We start from the raw sequence: 6,000 nt of genomic DNA, 5'->3' as shown, positions 1-6,000 counted from the left end.
ATGGAAATAATATGCAAGCAAATGAATAGCGTAAAAAAATATAGCATCACATTTCAAAAGCAACGATAAGGGTGACTTATCTCGAGGCAAGAGCTAAAAAGTATCTCAAGGCAAAGAATGAGATATATATTGCCACGCCGATGATAAAGGCATAAGCAAGTGATGACTTATTTTCGAGATCAGCAAAAAATATATATATATATATATATAAATAAAAATAAAATAAAATAAAAATAAAAATAAATAAATAATAAATAAAATAAAATAAAATTTATTATTTTAAGATGGCAATCATACAAATCAATGCGTCAAACATAGCATAGCGGCTAAGAATGATATAAATAACATGATTTATAATTCACAAATCCTCTTGTTCTTCTACTTGTACTTTTGCCTCTTAATAGGAGGTTCAGAAGATTTCTAATCTAGGGTAATTAATAATAGAGGCTTGCCTCTATTAGAAATGAAAGAACCCACACAAAATAAATATGATATTTTTGCTTCGATATACTGTCTGGTGTCTTTTTCATGATGCTAGACGCGTATTTTCGATCCCACAAATTCTGGCAAGCCCGGTGGGAACCCCATTTCTCCCCCCATCTTTGAGGCAAAAGTACAAGTAAAGGCGTTATTCCTACATCCTATGAAAGATACCTAATAATGTTTTTTTTTATTTATTTTGCAGGAAACGAAGAACAAATGGCATTCAAAAACTCAACCACCTCTAGAAGCCCGAAACTCACAATTTTCCTTGGCGAAGGAACTGAGGTTCAATCGCCCTAACCGCACCTTCAACATCGGAGCCGCGTGAGTCGAACTGACCTTTGGCACCATATCCGAGATCGTGCGACTCGTAAGGAGACCCGCACTCAAGGAGAACCCTCGACAGCCCCGCGGCTTCCATCCAAAGGTCGTCGCCCCAATGTGATTGTTCCTTCAACTAGCGAGGATGCTGATGTCAGGGGAGCACCAAGAGTATCTGCATTTGAGAGGCTATCCAACCCTAAAAGGGTAATTTCTATGAATGATGATGATGAACCCGCTTTTACTATTACAGCAAAGGGGCGGGAAAGCGGAATTTTTCACTCATATGAGGAAGACACACCAAAGAAGAAAAGTGTGTTTTCAAGGCTCACACAAAAGAAAGTCAAAATTCCAAGACAAAAGTTGGATTTTGTGTCATTCCAAGGACTTAAGAATGATTAAATGAGTAACTTCAACAACTCATTTGAACCTCTTAACCTGGTGAAGAAGAACGCAACCACTGCAAACCTGTGCCCCCAACTGAGTGAAAGCAAGGTTGGTAGACCTCCAAAGTCCTATCACAGGAATTCGTTTGGTCAAAACCTTTACAAGACGTACACAGCATCAAGGAAACTGCAGTCAGAGAAGATAAGACCAAAAGAATTCTATCAAAAGAAGACGCAATTGATTTCAACAACGTAGAAGACGGTGTTTGACCGTTTAGCTCCTACAAGAAATCAACCCAAGGTTAACAGGTCTAAATTTCAATGGAGGAGAGAAATAAAAGATGAAGAAATGTCTGATGCAGATGTAGAAGTACACACTTGTCGGATGGTTACTAAAGCAAGAGGAGATCCTGCACCCGAACAAGAACAACCGGGACCTGTTATAAGATCCCGTAGAAGAGCAACAGACTCCCTGAATGGAGAAGAAGGTTCTAGTCATGTGCCACCACATGAGGAGCAAGGGATAGGGATTAGCCTTCCACCGCTCCATGTACCAAGGAAACACAAAGAAGTACAGAGAACTAAATGAAGATGAAGAGGATGAACCTCGTCTTTATTCCTCAAAAGGGACACCGTGATATCGAATATCAAAGACTCAATGACAACATGGCAATGTTGATGGCGCTCAATGTTACAAATGCGAAAACAAATTAACATCCTCATGGAAAAATCAACCCGAACAACCGAGAAGATTGAGAAGTCCAACCCGACGGGTCGAGAGAAGCCCCTAAGGCCGCTTTAGCAGGGGTAACCCCTACTGGTTTCCTATAGAGAATGCGGAGGTCGGAAGTCCAACACCACATCGAAAGGAAACCTTCATGCCAGCAGAACATGGGGGAACCTCTTATGCTCCCTGCTCAGAACAATCACTCGTAATGACTCGGGAAGAGATACAAATGAATGGGTAGCTTGTCGAATTAAATCAAGCCAAAGGAATTGAGTCAAGGGCGATGGAGACAAGCCCTATCCCAGCTACCACGACTTGGTGCCCCTACCCCAAGGGATATAACGCTCCTAAATTCAAGCAATTTCATCGATTGGCAATCCCCGACCAACACTTGGCTCATTTTTGTCACGGCTTTTTGGAGATACAAGTGTGAAGCCATCACTCCTCCTCAAACAATTCTCGCAAGTCTTGCAGAGAGTAGCATTTGAATGGTATGCAAATCGAACCTGAGTCAATCCAAACATGGCAAGACACGAAAGATGCCTTTCGAGTACGTTTTGGGGGCATAAGTGACAAAATCACAATTGCTGACCTCGTAGCCACTCGCCAAAACAAAGATGAAAAAGTGGTCGATTAAATCATGAGGTGGAGGAACTTGAGCATTAAATGTGAACAACCACTTGATCGCCAGCAGTGCAAATGGGTTTATTGTCACGAACATTGATAGTTGGATGTTGCCCTTCTTGAGTACATCTAGCACCACTACATTCCAAGGCTTAATCTCACAAGCTAAAAAATTGGAAAGGACCAACCCGAAGGTGTTGTCCAATTTCCAGACCACTTCAAGGAGTGACAAAGACAAATCTAAGAAAACAGAAGGTGTCAAGTACACTGCTACTACCTTCAATATTTAGAAGGGGATAGGTGTAGCAGAGTCCCATAAACTGGAACAAGCTAAGGTTCCTAGTTTAGGTCCTACTGACAAAGAGTCAAAACCTCTTCCTTCCTTGAAGGATAAGATGAATAAGAAGTATTCCATCAGAAGAGATAAAGTACATAAAATCTTCAAAGATGCTGTGAGAGAGGGTCTGTAGCTCCCTGAATGCAAAAGACCTGAAGAGCAAAGCAAGATAGATCATCCTAATTACTGTCCATATCATAGGGTGTTGGGACATACAATAGAAGATTGTTATGTTTACAAGGATTGGGTCGAGCGACAATACCATGAGGGCAAAATCACACTCTCAAAGAATGTTTTGTCTGAGCAACCAGTTGAACATATATGCTACGTGACTGCCCTAAATCCTGAAGGGTCATCCCAAAGGGAAGTCAAAGTGGTTGGTAACAAAGTGATATTTACATCAACAGAGAATGACAAACCTTGTGCTGTTCCAGAAGAGTTATGGGAAGTATTTATATCCAAAAGATCAAAGAAGATGTTGAAGAAGTTGGCTGAACTGCCAGGGATCATTTGGAAATGCTCTCAGCAACCTCATAAAGGTCACCAGACAAAACAGTCAAAAAAGAAGAACAAGAAAAGAAAGCAAAAGCGCAAGAAATCCATTATTGAGGAGTATATAGAGGCCCTTGAAGAGTATGAGCAGAAGGAAAGGGTTTCGATAACCCTCAGAGATTATTTTCCTGAAGAAGTCGAAGAATTACTCGGGGAATTCGCTGAGAAAATTGATGAAAATGAAGAAGATGTGCAAGTGGAGACTTGCAGGGTTATTTCAGGAGGGGAACCTCTATATAACCCAGAAGATGATGACGAATATGATAGCTTCTCTGAGCCAAAAGAGTCATATGATCGTTACGGCCGGCCCTATGTCAGTAAGAAGTAGAGAAAGAAGATAGCATTCAGGGAGAGAGTAAAGAATGCGAACCCCAAGCTCTTGGAGCCTTACCCACAAGTAAAGTCCAAAGAACCATATTACACCCCGAAGACAACAAAATATAAGGTCTTGAAGAAAGTCATGCCTGCTGAAGACATCCCTGCTTTCATTCAAAGGGTGACAGATAAGTTAGCTAATAGGCTACGACAGTTACATATTGAAGATGCTGAGTGGGATGAATCTGGGACATATCCTCCAGAATTATCAGGACAAAATTTTATTTCAAAAGTCGTGGATTCTCCAGCCCCTGCTAAAGCAACAAATACTAAAGAAAGATTTATCAGAAAAGATAAAAGGAAAGAGCTTTTTGATCAAGCTATAGAAAATGAATTGGATTTTCCTAAACCCAAAAGGAGGCGCCTGATGTATCTTGATAGACATCCAAACTACTGCCAATATCACCGGCTTATGGGACACACCATAGAAGAATGTCACGCTTTCCAAAAATGGTTGCAAGGACAGGTTTCTCTGGGAAATTTGAAACTCACTGAGGATTACTTCAAAGAAAAAAGCGAATGTTATGCTATAGTTGCTCATGATGATTCAGAAGATGAGCTAAACTTCCCTGAGGAGGAAGATGAGGCACCACAACATGTACATCAGATGCATCTTAGAACTGGGAAGACACTTCAGCCAAGACAGGTTCCTAGTTCAAATAACCAAGATAAATGGAAGATGATTAAAGAAGAGAATGTCTCCCCCAAGAAACCCTTGAAAAAGCCAAACTACAACATTTTGTCACACTTGAAGAAAGTCCCAGCAGTCCTCAGTATGTATGATGCATTGATGATGTCAGCTGAAGTCAGGGAGTCTTTAATACATGCCCTACAAAATCCTGAGGAGTATCAAGCATACTTTGCCGAGGTCAACATAAAAGAAGGCCTATATCCATCTCATACATCTTCAGTATCCTTCACAAATGAGGACCTATTACTTGGGACTACGGCACACAACAGACCATTATATGTGACAGGATTTTGTGATGGAGTAAAGATCAACCGGTTTTGATTGATCCAGGGTCTTCTTTGAATTTAATGACCCTCAACACTCTTCGAGCATTGGCTCTTGAAGTATGCCACTTATCTTCGGAGAAGATCATCATCTAGGGTTTCAATCAGCACAGCCAAAAGGCATTGGGATCAATCACTCTCCCCCTCAAATTTGGAAAAATATCATCTAACGTGAAATTCCATGTAATTGATGCTGATACTTCCTATAAAGCCTTCTTAGGAAGGCCATGGATTCATGAAACCAGTTGGTTCCTTCAACACTGCATCAATGTGCAAAGTATTTGGTGGATGGGGAAGAGTTTAGAATTGATGGAGAGATCCAACCCTTTGGCATCCATGAAATACACTATGAGGATGCGAGGTATTATCTTAACGCATCCAAGTCAACCAAAGGGGGCAAATTGCCATGCCAAGAAGAAGAGTCTGTGATGAAGACGGTCAAAACTACTCCTGTGCTCCAGAAAAGAGAACCAGTGCCACCTCACTTTGATAGTGACACTAAGTCATCAGAAGATGAGAGCGAAGATGAGAGCGATGCAGATATACACCAAAGTAAGGGTCAAATTGAAAGATCTATTGAAGAAAACGCATTATACATTATGAGGATTCCTGATGGTTTACACAAATCCCTGGATGACTTGAATGTAAATACAGTCGAGCATCTAAAGACATTTTATGTGCCAGCTCGGCATGAAAAGGAGAGAGGTATTCTCTTTTACAAGGACAAGAGCAAGAAAACCTTAAATGATGATATCATAAATATTGAAGAAATAGAAGATGATGAAGCTCAACCCATAAACTTCCCAAGCCATTACCCCAACAAGCTCAGGACAATAGTTGAGAGGTTTGGGAGCAGAATCAAGTGGTCAAGGAAGTCACATCAAAGCTTTCGTCAATTATGGCATCCTACACAGATAGACAAGAAAGGGATAGGCTATTCTGAGTTTTCCAGGCACTCATGTTACATGGTAACATTGCAAGAAGAAGAAGAGGAAATAAAGATACAGAATGCACCACTCAAACTAGAAGATGGGGGCAAGCAACAATTGATGAGTTGGTTGAAATCGACTTAGGAAGCGATGATGACCCAACGTCGGCTTTCCTAAGTGCACAACTATCAGAAGAAGAAAAATCATCATTCAAGGCTCTCTTGAAGGAGCATATTGACTGCTTTGCTTGGA

The sequence above is a fragment of the Dioscorea cayenensis genome, chromosome 6 (genome assembly GCF_009730915.1).
Source record: "Dioscorea cayenensis subsp. rotundata cultivar TDr96_F1 chromosome 6, TDr96_F1_v2_PseudoChromosome.rev07_lg8_w22 25.fasta, whole genome shotgun sequence".
NCBI classification, from domain to species: Eukaryota; Viridiplantae; Streptophyta; class Magnoliopsida; order Dioscoreales; family Dioscoreaceae; genus Dioscorea; species Dioscorea cayenensis.
The sequence above is the reverse complement of the archived record's forward strand: the minus strand, read 5'-3'. Positions refer to the sequence as shown.